Raw genomic sequence first — 15,661 nt, 5'->3', positions numbered from 1 at the left:
TTGGATCCCATGCCTCCTTACTTTCTCAATAAGCCTTGCATGGGGTACCTTATAAAACATAACATTGGTGATGAGGTATTTTTAAAATGAACCCGTGATGCCTACCGACCTGTTAAATCAGAGCAAAACATTCGAACAAAATAAAAATGCTTTGTGGAACGGTGAAATGGAGTGGCCCATGCAGAGATATCGAGTTAAAAAAAAGGCAGTAAATGGAAGAATTCAAGGATTCATAAAGATTGAGTACCAGGTGATAATAATCAATGATAAATGTCAGAATGGGAATGGCCGGCAATATCGGAAAGTTTGATTTGTTTGATTGCACAACAGGTAATTGGTCATGCTCACTGAAGACGATTTCAGTATTTTGAAGCAAAGGAAGTAGCCAATGAGAAACTAGTGACAATTTAGTTAAGTGCATTGTGTCTAAAGGTTTACAATTTGCTTTGAAGATTGACTGCTCCATCCAAACCAGTAGAAAGGAGCTTTGGTGATATTGTCAAAGTGATACAGGAACACCTAGAACCAATAATATTGTTGATTTCAGAAAGCTTTAGGTTGCATAAGTAGAATCAATAGGAGGGGGAGTCTATTTCAGCATATGTGACTGATTTGAAGAGATTGTCTGAGCATTGTCAGTTTGGTAATGCTCTTAATGATGCACTGAGAGATTATTTAGTTTATGGAATCTCAAAAGAAAGCATTCAAAAATGGCTCCTAACTAAATCACAGCTTACATTCAAATGAGCAGTTGAAATTGCTGTTTCAATGGAAACTGCAGACAGAGACTCAATTGAGTTGCAGTCAGGAATGAAAGTGAGTGAGAACTAATTTGCAGTGTCTAAATAGAAACCAGCTTGGCCCAAAAAATTGTGATACCATTGTGACAAGGGCTTACATACACCAAACAAATGCAGAGTTAAAGGTGAAACGTGTGGAAAATTCAACAAAGTGGGTCATATACAAAGAACATGTCAGGCAGCCAAAAATAAATGGTCTGCACAGGGAAGAGAAAATGCTAAAAAGTTGGAGTTTCATAAAGAGCACTAATCGGCATGCTGTTGATGAAAAATCTGATAATGGTGAGAGTGATAGAGGATTGTATAGCCTTGAGGTTCACAGAGTGAAAATTAGCAACAGACATACAATATAGCTAACGGCAGAAATGAATGGCAAATTAATTAAAATGGAATTGGACTCTGGCTCAGCTGTTTCAGTCATTCCACAAAATGAGTTTGAATGGCATTTCAAACATACTAAGCTGAAGCCTGCAGATATTCAACTAAGAACTTACACTAGAGAAAATATAACTCCAGTGGGAATGACATTCGTGACAGTGAAATGCAACAACTAACAAGCCACTTTGAGCTTGAGTGTGGTAAAAACAGAAGGGCAGGCACTGTGGGGGCATGATTGACTGAGACAACTACAATTTGATAGGATATCCTTCCACAGATTGCCTGCCACATCCCCTGCAATGAAGCCAAATGAAAGAAAATTAAGAATAGTACTGGATCATACCACAACTGTCTCCATGTCGAACACCATGAACCGTTGCCCAACAGAAAGCAAGTGTTTGTGCCAACCCCTGTGCCTCTGGTAGGAAAACAAATTGGAACAAATAAGGATCATTCTGCTCAGAGGAAATGTGGAGGTGACAAAAGCAGGGGTCCAACGACAGCAGGTTTCATAGACAACATATTTGAGAAAGCTTCTGGTTTGTTAGTCAGGCATTTACTTGCAAAATGTGAATATGTTTTAAGCTTGAAGGGGTTTTAGGAAGCTTAAGGAAAGTTGCAAGCATTCAGCAACCATCGTCGGAGTGGGGGCTAGAATCAGAGTGGGAACTTAGAGGCTTTGACTCAAGGCATCGCCAAGAAGTGGCTGAGGCCAGAGAAACTGGCAAGAAGAGTAGTTTTTCCCTTTTAATGTTGCTGATTCGGTTTTGGTTGCCCATAGTACATTGCAGGCAGGATGGCAGATATGACAGTGGAATGCTTTTCCTGTAGGATGTGGGAATTCATGGAACCAGATGGTCTCAGTAATGTCTACCCCCATGGGAAGTGCAGCCAGCTCCAGCTCATGAAAGACTGAATTAAGGACCTGGAGCTGAAGTTGGATGAACTAAAGATCATCCAGGAGGAGGTGCAATTGATAGATAAGACTTTTGAGTGGGTGATTACACCCAGAGTGCAGAATTCAGGGAGTAGATGGGTGAACACTGAGAGAGGTAAAGGGAGAAGAAGTCAGGGTCCCCCACTGGCCATTCCCCTCAGCAACAGGAATACCCCTTTGGATACTGCTGAGGGGGATGCCCTATCTGGGCAAAGCAGCAGCGGCCAGACCACTAACACTATGGTTGGCTCTGAGCCTCAGAAGGGTAGGGTGAAGTCAGGCAGAGCCATTATCATAGGGGACTCAATAGTTTAGGGGACAAATAGATGATTCTGCGGCAGCAAAAGAGACTCCGGGATGCTGCGTTGGCTTCCAGGTGCTTGGGTCCAGGATGTCTCTGAGTGGTTGCTGAATATTCTTGAAGGGGAGGGTGAGCAGTTGGAGGTCGTGGTACATGTTGGTACCAATGACATAGGCAGGAGAGGGGTAGAGGCCCTGCACAGTAAGTTTAGGGAGTTAGGAAGGAGTCTGAAGAGCAGGACCTCCAAGGTGGTAATCTTCGGATTACTCCTGGTCCCACGAACTGTGGAAGGTCAAAACAGGAAGATAGTACAGGTGAATGAGTGGTTGAGGAGATGGTGCATGGGGCAGGAATTCAAGTTCTTGAATCATTGGAGCCTCTTCTAGGGAAGGTGTGACCTGTATAAGCCGGACAGGTTGTACTTGAACTGGAGGGGACCCAATATCCTGGGAGGGAGGTTTGCTAATGCTGTTGGGGAGGGTTTAAACTAGATTTGCAGGGGGTGGGAACCTAAGGGAAGAGGCAGAAGATGGGGCAATTAATGCATAAGTAGAGACAGCTTGTAGGGAGTTTGTGAGGAAGGATAGGCAGATGATAGAGCAAAGATACACTCAGCCAGATGGTTTGAGATGTGTCTATTTTAATGCAAGGAGTATCATAAACAAGGCAGGTGAACTGAGAGCATGGATCAATACGTGGAACTATGATGTTGTGGCGGTTACAGGGGCTTGGATATCTCAGTGCCAGGAATGGCTGCTATGTGTGCTGGGCTCTAGACATTTCATAAAGGACAGGGAGGGAGGCAAAAGAGGTGGGGGCATAGCATTGCTGATCAGGGATAGTGTCATGGCTTCAGAAAAGGAGGAAGTCATGGAAGGATTGTCTACTGAATCAGTGTGGGTGGAAGTCAGAAACAGGAAGGGAGCAATAACTCTACTAGGTGTTATTATACCCCTATAGCAACAGAGACATTGAGGAGCAGATAGGGAGGCAGATTCTGGAACGGTGCAATAATAATAGAGTTGTTGTGATGGGTGATTTTAATTTTCCTCTTTACAGCAAGGGGTTTGGATGTAGTGGAGTTTGTTTGGTGTGTTCAGGAAGGTTTTCTGATGCAATATGTAGATTAGCCAACTAGAAGAGAGGCTGTACTTAATTTGGTATTGGGAAATGAACCTGGCCAGGTATCAGATCTCTCGGTGGGAGTGCATTTTGGAGGTAGTGACCACAACTCTATCTCCTTCACCATAGATCTGGAGAGGAATAGCAGCAGACAATTTGGGAAAACATTTAATTGGGGTAGGGGGAAATATGATGCTATGAGGCAGTAACTTGGGAGCAGATGTTTCAGGGAAATACATGACAGAAATGTGCAAATGGTCAGGGTATATTTGCATGGCGTTCTGCATAGGTATGCTCCATTGAGGCAGGGGAAGGATGGTAGAGTTAAAGAACCATGGTGTACCAAATATGTAGAAAATCTAGTTAAGAAGAAAATAAATGCTTACTAAAGGTTCAAAGAACTAGGTACTGATAGAGCTTTAGAAAATTACAAGGTTACCAGGAAGGAGCTTAAGAATGAAATTAGGAGAGCTAAAAGGGGCCATGAGAAGGCCTTGGCAAGCAGGATTGAAAACCCTAAGGCATTCTACAAGTTCTTGAAGAGCAAGAGACATGAATGTGTCTTTGAATGTGAACAAAACAAAAGAGATGGTTGTTGACTTCAGGAGGGCACAGAGCGATCACTTTCCGCTGAACATCAACGGCTCCTTGGTAGAGATCATTAAGAGCACCAAATTTCTTAGTGTTCACCTGGCAGAGAATCTCACCTGGTCCCTCAACACCAGCTCCATAGCAAAGAAAGCCCAGCAGTGTCTCTACTTTCTGCGAAGGCTGAGGAAAGTCCATCTCCCACGCCCTCCCCCAATCCTCATCACATTCTACAGGGGTTGTATTGAGAGTGTCCTGAGCAGCTGCATCACTGCCTAGTTCGGAAATTGCACCATCTCGGATCGTAAGACCCTGCAGCGGATAGTGAGGTCAGCTGAGAAGATCATCGGGGTCTCTCTTCCCGCCATCACGGACATTTACACTACACGCTGCATCCACAAAGCAAACAGCATTATGAAGGACCCCACACACCCCTCATACAAACTCTTCTCCCTCCTGCCATCTGGGAAAAGGCACCGAAGCATTTAGGCTCTCATGACCAGACTATGTAACAGTTTCTTTCCCCAAGCTATCAGACTCCTCAATACCCAGAGCCTGGACTGACACCAACTTACTGCCCTCTACTGTGCCTTTTGTCTTGTTTATGCCTGCACTGTTTTGTGCACTTAATGCAGTCCTGGGTAGGTCTGTAGTCTAGTGTATTTTTTTTCTGTGTTGTTTTTACGTAGTTCAGTGTAGTTTTTGTACTGTTTCATGTAGCACCATGGTCCTGAAAAACATTGTCTCATTTTTACTGTGTACTGTACCAGCAGTTATAGTCGAAATGACAATAAAAAGTGACTTGACTTGACTTGACAAGCCTGTGAGAATAGGACCAATCAGGTGCAAAAGTGGAAACGTGTGCATGCAGTCGGAAGAGGTAGCAGAAACACTTAATGGATACTTGGCTTCAGTATACACCAGGGAAAAGGACCTTGGCAATTGTGGGGATGTTTTACAGTGAACTGAAATGCTTGAGCATTTAGACATTAAGGAAGAGGATGTGCTGCACCTTTTGAAAAGCATTAAATTGGATAAGATGGGTCTGGATGAGATATACCCCAGGCTACTGTGGGAAGTGAGGGAGGAGATTGCTGAGACTCTGGCGATGATCTTTGCATCATCCAGAGGGATGGGAAAAGTACCAGAGGATTAGAGGATTGCAAACATTGTTCAAGAAAGGGATTAGAAATAACCCAGGAAATTAATGACCAGTGAATCTTGCTTCAGTGGTGGGCAAATTGTTTGAGAAGATCCTGAAAGGGAGGGTTTATGAGCATTTGGAGAGACACAATCTGATTAGGGATAGTCAGCATGGTTTTGTCAAGGTTGTGCCTTATGAGCTTAGAAAAATAGAGGGCTATGCAGTCAGGGAATTCTAGGAAGTTTCTAGAGTAGGTTATATGGCCGGCACAACATTGTGGGCTGAATAGCCAGTAATGACCTGTAGATTTCTATGTTCTCTTCTAACTAAGTGCACTTCCACAAGATTAATATGCACAAACTAGAAGAAAAAGGAGGAAGAAGAGTGATCAGAGCTGTCTGACTCACTTCCTGCAGTCTCAACTACAATGACCACAGAGAAGGCTACAGAACCTAGTTTTGCAGACTCAAGTCTCACCTGCCAAGCAGAGTAACCCCACCCCAACCCCTATCAAACACAGAACATAGAACAATACATCACAGTACAGGCCCTTCGGCCCACAATGTTGTGCCGACCCTTAAACCCTGCCTTCCATATAACCCCCCACTTTAAATTCCTCCATATACCTGTCTAGCAGTCAAGAAAGATGCTATCGCACAGAAGTAAAAAATCCCCCACAGCGATTAGATCTTTAGGTCTGAATGCAACAATTTAACATTTACTATACTGTGGATGTCTGTATATAGTAGTTACATTATATTATATACTGTTGAGATGCATTCTCTGTTCAGTTGCATTTTATAGTTAAGCAGGGAGGAGAGTTGTGTATTGTATATTTCTATAATACTTGAGTAATCTATGTATGTTGATCGATTAAGCATTCTTTATGGGTTTACTTCTTTATGGATTACAGGTAAAAATAGATTAATTACATACATCAAAATACTACCGCGTGAGACATGCGTGCCTCACTTAAAGTGAAGACGAAGTTACACCCACATTTTCAGACACCCTACATCTTCCTTTGAATTAGTTTAATGTATTGAAGTTACAAACCATAGCACTGGTGTTCATTGTGACCTAGATATTATTGTAGATGAGGATCTGAAAGTGAACAAATAGCTACAGCAATAATTAGGAATGATGGAGAGTTGGCCGTAATTACAGGATGATATAAATATAAAGTTAAGATGAATTACTGCCATTATTGCCAGAGTGAGACTGTATCTGAATATTATGAGAGTCTTTTTTCCTACACTTAATGAAAAATAAATTTCTAAAACGGGAATGCAATGAAGGCTCAGAACAATGATTCTTGGGCTGGCAAATTTGTCTTGAAGAGTGGTTAAGTAGATTGTACTTGTGTTCTCTGAAGTTTCTAAGAATGAGAAGTGACCTTCTTGAATCATACAGTGTTCTTATATAGGGCTTAACAGACTGGAGGAGAGGATGCTGTTTACCCTGTCTGGAGTGTCCATACCTCAGAGTCTCAATCTCAAAATGGAGGGCTGGCCTTTCAGGGCTGAAGTGCAAGACATTTTTTCACCCAGAGAATAATGAATCTTTGGAATTCACCATCATAGAGACTGGAGGCTCAGGCATTCAGAATAATTGAGAAGGGGATTATAGAAATGTGGTATATTATATGTGGTAGATTATAGACTGTGAAATATTAAGACTGCCATGGGATATGGGTAAGTAGAAGGAAATGGAACAACTATAATTTTGTTGAATGGCAGAACACAGCAGGGGGTTGATTGGCCTACTTCTGCTGTTTCTTATAAGTTTAGTTCTTTTGAAACTATTTTGAATTAATTCCCCAAAAAGAAAGACATCACTGTAGCTTCATTCAATTGACGTCAAATGGTGCTTTGACAAATATCTGCTGAGGCTAGAAATGAGATACTTTTTTAATGTAATTATGAGACTAAGGTGGAGTTAATGAAGATCATATATAGTCATGTGGTCTTTCATTACTTAGAATTACAGGCAATTGCAGTGTTAATTGAGAGCAAATTTGTAACACAGGTAAACTGAACAATACTACTTTGGATATTGATTAAAGTACTTGTGTCAGGTTAGAATGTATACAGCTCACTGGACTTATTCTTTATAACGTGAATGCAGTTCCTCAGAAGACAAACAGAAAAGGTATCTCGGAAAATTCCATTTAACATTTCAAAATAGTTTAATAAATATGTTGAATTTCCCAGTACTTGCTTTGAGCATAAAATTTGAGCTAAATTGTTCCCTGGAATCCAAGAAAACACTATTGTTTGGGAACAAAAAAAACCCCATTAAATTAAAGATTCAAAGATTCAAAGTACATGTATTATCATAGTATGTATGCAGTATACAACCCCGAAATTTGTCTTCCCACAGACAGCTATGAAACAATCACCATGGAACCTGTTCAAAGAAAACATCGAACTCCTAACGTGCAAAAAAAAGATAAATTATGCAAACAGCAGAAGGTAAGCAAACAAAACACAGAATATTAAAGATCAAACTGCAGAGTCCTTGAAACAATCTGGGAATGTTCAGTTTTGTACAATTAAGTTCAAAGTAGTGCTGTTGTTCACTGACTGTAGGCCGCAGAGCCAGTCTGTCCTAATCAAAATTGCTTGAAATAACAATGAAAAAGGAGTAACCAGAAACACATTTTGATAATGCATTTCATACACTGCAGAGTCCTCTAGAAATGAGTCCCATCCACAAACTACGGCGATCAGACCTTCTCCAAGACCCAAGACTCTAGCATTTTCCTCCAGCAACAGCAAGTAAGAGGCAGAAGGAGACTGATCAAACACAGGCAAATGGCACTGAACACCTGCTTGCCTTCCATCTCATCCTTGTCAATTTCAATCTTGCCCAATGTTTTAATTGGCAAGAAATCAAGCCAAGCGTGGTTTGCACTCCGCCATTAGGCCACACTCTCTGTTCTCAACCACGCTGAATTCCCTCAGTGCCAAATCACTCACTTGCCCCAAAAACACATTATCAAAATGTAAATTACTGGCTCCAATTGTACAGAAATTAATAGATTAACAGTAGGAGTATATGTAAAAGGAGAAGCAGAGTAGTTTCAGGAACTGTCTGCAGAACGTCACTGTTACTCACGGTGGTCGGTGGTGCCATCTTGCCTGACCTGTGTGGCTTGGTGCATTGTAATGCTCCGTTTAACCTCAAGGTGAGTTTCTGATATTGGATCCAGTTCAGACAGATGGAATGACGCTTCTGTTTTAGCTTTAAATAGCATCTAAATTCATGTTTTAAAGATTATTATAGATGAGATACATTAAATATTCAAATTTAATTCCTAGAGCTTCAATTGTTTGAATCACTAGGATCTTTATCAAGTCTTGGTTATTTAAACCTTTTCAGTTCATTTATGAGGGCAATATGTTACTCCAGTTAAAAACACAAAAATAGGACGTATCAGCCTGAAATGGTCTCGTACTCTTTAGCATCAGATTAGACGTTTCGGTCTGCACAGCATAATAACGTACATTTAAATATTGTTGTTCCTCAGATTAGTGAAGTGCAGTAGAGCTTTTCGACAAAATCCATGGAATAATTCAAGTATATTTTCTTTTCATTTCAGGAAAACTGCTTAAGTACACCAACAAAATAAGCTTATTTTAAAAAAATACATTACTTTGAGCTTCAGACAAACTTTTAGGAGACAATGGGCAGGTGTGACTTCTTCGTGAATTATTTTATTTACATTTATTGCATAAATTGTTTTTATGGGTTTGACTTATTTTCATAAATGTTTGCTATCAGTTTTACTTAACATTGTAGTTGTTTTTTGTTGTCTCTGAATGTTAAGGCTGATGGCAGTTTTGACAAAGTTTCTCAGCTTCAAATCAGAGCTTTGGTGCAAAGCTATCTGTGATGATATAGGTCAGGGTTTCTCAATCAGGGTTCTGTGAGAGATCGTGATTAAAAGAAATAAACATTGTTTTTGGAACTTGGCGCAAAGTGCGATGCTAGTGCTCACAGCGGTGGGCAGTGACCGAGCAGTCCCGTTAGAAGTCTTTCAGCTCAGTGTGGCAGTGCACAGTAGGACTGTGTTTATTTGCTTGAGTCCATTCTTAATTTTTGATGCAAGATAGGGGAGGCCATTGATAAGTGTTGTATTGCATGGAGGGGAGAATGGTAGGCTGATAATTGGTGAGCACTGTATTGTACGGAGGGGAGGACAGTAGGTTGATAATTGTTGAGTGCTGTATTGTACGGAGGGGAGGACAGTAGGCTGATAATTGATGAGTGCTGTATTGTACGGAGGTGAGGACAATAGGTTGATAATTGTTGAGTGCTGTATTGTACAGAGGGGAGGACAGTAGGCTGATAATTGATGAGTGCTGTATTGTACGGAGGGGAGGACAGTAGGCTGATAATTGGTGAGTGCTGTATTGTACAGAGGTGAGGACAGTAGGTTGATAATTGTTGAGTGCTGTATTGTACGGAGGGGAGGACAGTAGGTTGATAATTGGTGAGCGCTGTATTGTACGGAGGGGAGGACAGTAGGTTGATAATTGTTGAGTGCTGTATTGTACGGAGGGGAGGACAGTAGGCTGATAATTGGTGAGTGCTGTATTGTACAGAGGTGAGGACAGTAGGTTGATAATTGTTGAGTGCTGTATTGTACGGAGGGGAGGACAGTAGGTTGATAATTGTTGAGTGCTGTATTGTACGGAGGGGAGGACAGTGGGCTGATAATTGGTGAGTGCTGTATTGTACGGAGGTGAGGACAGTAGGTTGATAATTGTTAAGTGCTGTATTGTACGGAGGGGAGGACAGTAGGCTGATAACTGATGAGTGCTGTATTGTACGGAGGGGAGGACAGTAGGTTGATAATTGTTGAGTGCTGTATTGTACGGAGGGGAGGACAGTAGGCTGATAATTGGTGAGTGCTGTATTGTACGGAGGGGAGGACAGTAGGTTGATAATTGTTGAGTGCTGTATTGTACGGAGGGGAGGACAGTAGGCTGATAATTGGTGAGTGCTGTATTGTACGGAGGGGAGGACAGTAGGCTGATAATTAGTGAGTGCTGTATTGTACGGAGGTGAGGACAGTAGGTTGATAATTGTTAAGTGCTGTATTGTACGGAGGGGAGGACAGTAGGCTGATAACTGATGAGTGCTATATTGTACGGAGGGGAGGACAGTAGGTTGATAATTGGTGAGCGCTGTATTGTACGGAGGGGAGGACAGTAGGCTGATAATTGGTGAGTGCTGTATTGTATGGAGGGGAGGACAGTAGGTTGATAATTGGTGAGTGCTGTATTGTATGGAGGGGAGGACAGTAGGTTGATAATTGTTGAGTGCTGTATTGTACGGAGGGGAGGACAGTAGGTTGATAATTGGTGAGTGCTGTATTGTATGGAGGGGAGGACAGTAGGTTGATAATTGTTGAGTGCTGTATTGTACGGAGGGGAGGACAGTAGGTTGATAATTGTTGAGTGCTGTATTGTACGGAGGGGAGGACAGTAGGCTGATAATTGGTGAGTGCTGTATTGTACGGAGGGGAGGACAGTAGACTGATGAGGAGCATGAAGCGTGTTTTCTGTTCATTAAATAGACTCGCCCAACTTGGGCTGTGTTGTCAGCCTCTCCCTCCTGAATTACCTCCCCCAACTTCCCCTCAGGCGCTGCTGACTGACTTGTGGGAGCAAACAAATGCTACTGGTGTAGTAGAAAATTAAATCTACTGAGCCTTCTTTCAGAAAAATTAAATTCCATTTTCGCTTAAGCCAGTTATTTAACAGAAATTTATTATATTTGTCTTATGAGTTTTTAAAATTTAAGGGAAAGAAGATTAATTTCAAGAAAAGTAAGCTAAGCTTAACTACCTCCTTTTTTTGAAGAAAGGTTGACAAAAAATTCATTATTTATTTATTTATTTGGCCATAGAGCGTGGATTTGGCCCTTCTGGCCCTTTGAGTCACACGACCCCAGCAACCCCACAACCCCACTTCATCATGCCCTAATCACAGGACAATGTACAATGACCAATTAACCTACCCTCTACTTAAAAGAGCATTGACAATTATTTTATCTATAACTTACCGATCATGCTAATGTACCTTATGCTGTAGATATAATAATTTTTACACAGGGGTTCCCCGAGACCAGAAAGTTATTTCAAGGGTTCCTCCAGAGCAATAGGGTTGAGAAATGCTGGTATAGATTGTGTTGCTCAACTTAACTACGTGCATGGTCAACGAAAGAACTCCTCTACATCTAGCCTATGTAAATGCATATAGAAACATGGAGAACAGGGATGGAGTGGTAAATATATCCTTAGATTATCACCTCTCACCTTGGTCATCTTGCAGCCATACTGTATCTTTGTAAATATAATCATTGATGTTTTTAGTTCATTCACCAGTTAATGAATGGTTTTGCAGTGACATACAGCTATTTCAGGTTTATCTTTTTGGCATCTCTTTGGAAATATTATAAGTTTTCATTTGTGCAGGCGACTGTTTGTCATATTTCTATTTCTTATTGTTCAGACTATTTGTTAACGCTTTCTTTTGTTTGTATTCTTTTGCAGTATGAAGTGGCCCATTCAATCAGTTCAGAATATCACACACCTTTGCATGCTCCACTTTGCAAAAGTCTAACTTTGTACCTGTAAGCACGTAACTTCATCCACTTTTCAATCCTATCACCCTGAGATAAAATAGAAACATTTATTAGCTTTGTAGATTGATATCTAACATTTTCATTGCCTTTCATTATTTTGTACATGTACATCTAGATTACTCTGATCCTTCAAGTTCCTAGTTTCTTAACAAATAAAAAAAACTCTGATCTTTGATTTCCTGTTTGCTCATTTTCCATACTTTCTCTTTCTTTACCTATTAATGTTATGTTCTCAAATTATCTCCATTTAGTCCCAAACAAGTGTACCCACTTGAAACTACAGCTCACTACTCCTTCAGTCATCATTAATTAGTATGGTGAAAACTTGGTTCAGATCCCTTTTCACACTGTTAATTACAGGTATTATTTATTATCCCCACTCTCTGAACCCCTTTTAAGCCCAAGGCACCAATATTAATTTTCTTTTAGCTTTATTGATCTCTATTAACTCTTTTGTGGAATATGATCAAATACTTTATAGACTTCCACATTAATAAAATGCACAGAAACATAAGATATACTATCTGGAGCAATACGCACAAAGCACTGGAGGAACTCAACAGATCAGGTAGCATTATGAAGGGTCTTGGCCTGAGATAGATGCTGTTTGACCTGCTGAATTCCTCTAGCAATTTGTGTTTGTTGCTTAATATTATTCATTCCTTCCCTGTCTTTAAATAGGATTTAGTAATTTATTTAAAGGAGTCAGAAATAGCTTACAATTAATAACACAGTGTTTTTTCTCTCCAGGTAGATAGTAGCAATACACTATTCAAATTAAAGATAGAATAACAGGATGAAATTCTAAAAGTGACAACTTTGAGGTGTCGCTTTGAAAACCTAAGACTTAAACAGCCCCTTTTCCATGTATCAGATCCATTTTTGCTTCAAAAATGCATTTTATTTTTTCTTGCAGCGCATACTAGGCCCTTCCAACCCTTTGAGCCTCACCGCCCAGCAACCCCCAATTTTACCCTAGCCTAATCACTGGACAGTTTACAATGACCAATTAACCTTCTAGCTGGTACATCTTTTGGACTGTAGGAGAAAACCAGAGGACCTGGAGAAAACCCACAGGGAGGACGTACAGACTCCTTACAGAATCTGTCAATATTGAACTCTGCTGCACTCCGTAATAGCGTTGTGCTAACCGCTACTCTATTGTGGCGCCTATGTAATATTATTGCAGAATATTTAGTGATATTTAATTTGTCATGTATTTATTAAACCTGTTTCTCTCCTGGAGACTTGCCTCATGTGCTGAGAACTTCAGTATTTTCATTACACAGTGATTGATGTCACCAATGCCAGTTTGAGGGCTCTGTGTTGGAAAGAGCATCACACACAAAGTACAAAATTCAATTTCCCATTATGCGTTTTGCCAATCACTTTTGAATTTCATATTGGTTCTCTTCTGTTGTACATACTAAACACACAGCTGGTCTAAAGAATTTTGCAGGTTATGTTGGAAGTAAACCTCAAGAGACTGCAAATGATATTGCTTAATATATTTTTAAAAATTGAATCTGTTTTAACAATAATGTGACAAAAAAATAACTTGGTTGTATTTCTTTTTCCAGAGGATTTGTACCAAGCTGAAAGAGACTATAGGAATTTTACATTAATAGAGAAGATTGTACAAGCTGGTTGAGTTAATGCATATAATGTGGATGTAAATTATCTAGAGTTGTTTAATAATATTGCTGTAACCTGCCCTGAGTGTAAACCTTGTTCTGCTTGAGTCATGGAAATCTGACACTATTACTTGGTAACAAGATGTGTATTGCTCGTATATCATTCCTCCTGTACAAGGGAAAACATACATCAAATACAAAAAGCATCTTCAGTGTTATAGCTTAAATAAGAAATGGTTTATATATTTATTCAGGTTTATTTATCACATGTATGTCGAAAAAGACAATGCAATATGCCATTTAAATTATCAACACACACAAGTATGTGCTGGGACAACCCACAAGAGTTGCCCCAAATTCCAGTGCCAAAATAGCATGCCCACAATATTCAGCAGAACAACATGAACAGTAACAATAAAAGAACAACAGTGAAACATGCCTTTTCCCACCCACTGACACACAGCCAGGCCTCCAACCCCAGGACAGCTCTCCTCTGGGTCTCCAGACTTTGGCCCTGGAATCTCAGACTTACAACCTCCTGTTCCTGGCCTGGGCTTTCAAACTTTCAAGTATCAGGCCTCTGACCTTCAGACAAGCCAATTCTAGGGTTTTGACCCTTGGGCCTTTACCTCTGGGCTTTTAGTCTTCTACCAGATTCACTGTCTTTAATTGAAGGTAAACTATTAGAGGAATCCCTGAACATGGATACCTGCACACTTGAAGGAAAGTATGTGATTGAGTGGCCCTACTCTTGGTCCCTTATGTCATTGAATGATCCTACTCATGGAAAATGAGAATGAAACCGTAGATTAGAACAGTGTGAAAAACAGTTTTTTTTAAATGAAGACTCTTCTGCATTAGACAGATATGGCCACTATTCCACTCCATTGTTAAATATCACGGCAACATGAGAACTTTCTGCATTACTGGTTTATGTTCTAAACTGTCTATTTCTGCCCGTTTTCATAGAATTGTATTTCCAATAGTAGTCAACTACAAGTTGAAAAATGAGGAATCAAGCCTATAACAAATTTTACTGTTGAAGTTCAGTCACATGCTATTATTATCAACAAAATAAACAATTCAGGTGTTGATAATTTTCATGATATTTTCAAAAATAATAGAGTAAAACTGCTTGTACACCATGCCTTGACAGTGCTCACTCTCATAATACACTGATGTGATCCTATGGTTCACTCGGAAGGTAGAAATTTCTGATGACAGAAGTTGTTCAGACAGACATACTGCTATCAGAGGATCACCCACTATTTCAGGTTTATAAAGGAAATGACTCTTGGAGTAATTAGATTAGTTAATCTATGTTGCGTATCTCAAGACAGAAATAGAAGTCCAGTTTTAAGGAACAATTTGTGATAAATGCAACAAATAATATTCTAGAATGACTTGATATTCATCAACAATGGCCAGAAGAAACTCAGTCAAATTAGAAGAACATTTCTCAGTATATACTAGAGCAGTCTTTCTAAACCAGGGTTCTGCAAAAGATCGTGATTAAAAAAAGAAACATAATTTTTTTTGAACTTGGTGCAAAGCACAATGCTAGTGCTCGCAGTGGTGGGCAGTGACCGAGCGTCCCCATGAGTAATCTCATTAGAGGTCTCTCAGCCCAGTGCGACAGCGCGCAGAGGGTCTGTGTTTATTTGCTTGAGTCCATTCTCAGTTTTTGAAGTGAGATAGGGGAGGCCATTGATAATTGGTGAGCGCTGTATTGTATGGAGGGGAGGATGGTAGGCTGATGAGGAGCATGAAGTGTGTTTTCTGAACATTGAATGGAATCGTCCAATTTGGGCTGTGACTTCAGCCTCTCCCTCCTGAATTACCTCCCTCAACTTTCCTTCAGGTGCCACCGACTGACTTATGGGAGCAAACAAACTCTACCAGTGTAGTAGAAAATGAAACCTTTAGAAAAATTAAACACCATTTTGGCTTAAGCTAGTTATTTAACAGAAATTTATTGTGTTTGCCTTATGAGTTTTTAAAATTTATGAAAGGAAAATTAATTTCAAGAAAGCTTAACTACCTGTTCTTTTCAAGAAAGTTTGGCTAAAATTTCATTCTCTACTTAAAAGGAGTATTGAC

This window comes from Hemitrygon akajei, chromosome 13, assembly GCF_048418815.1.
Source record: "Hemitrygon akajei chromosome 13, sHemAka1.3, whole genome shotgun sequence".
Classification (NCBI taxonomy): Eukaryota; Metazoa; Chordata; class Chondrichthyes; order Myliobatiformes; family Dasyatidae; genus Hemitrygon; species Hemitrygon akajei.
Note: the sequence above shows the minus strand (reverse complement) of the source record.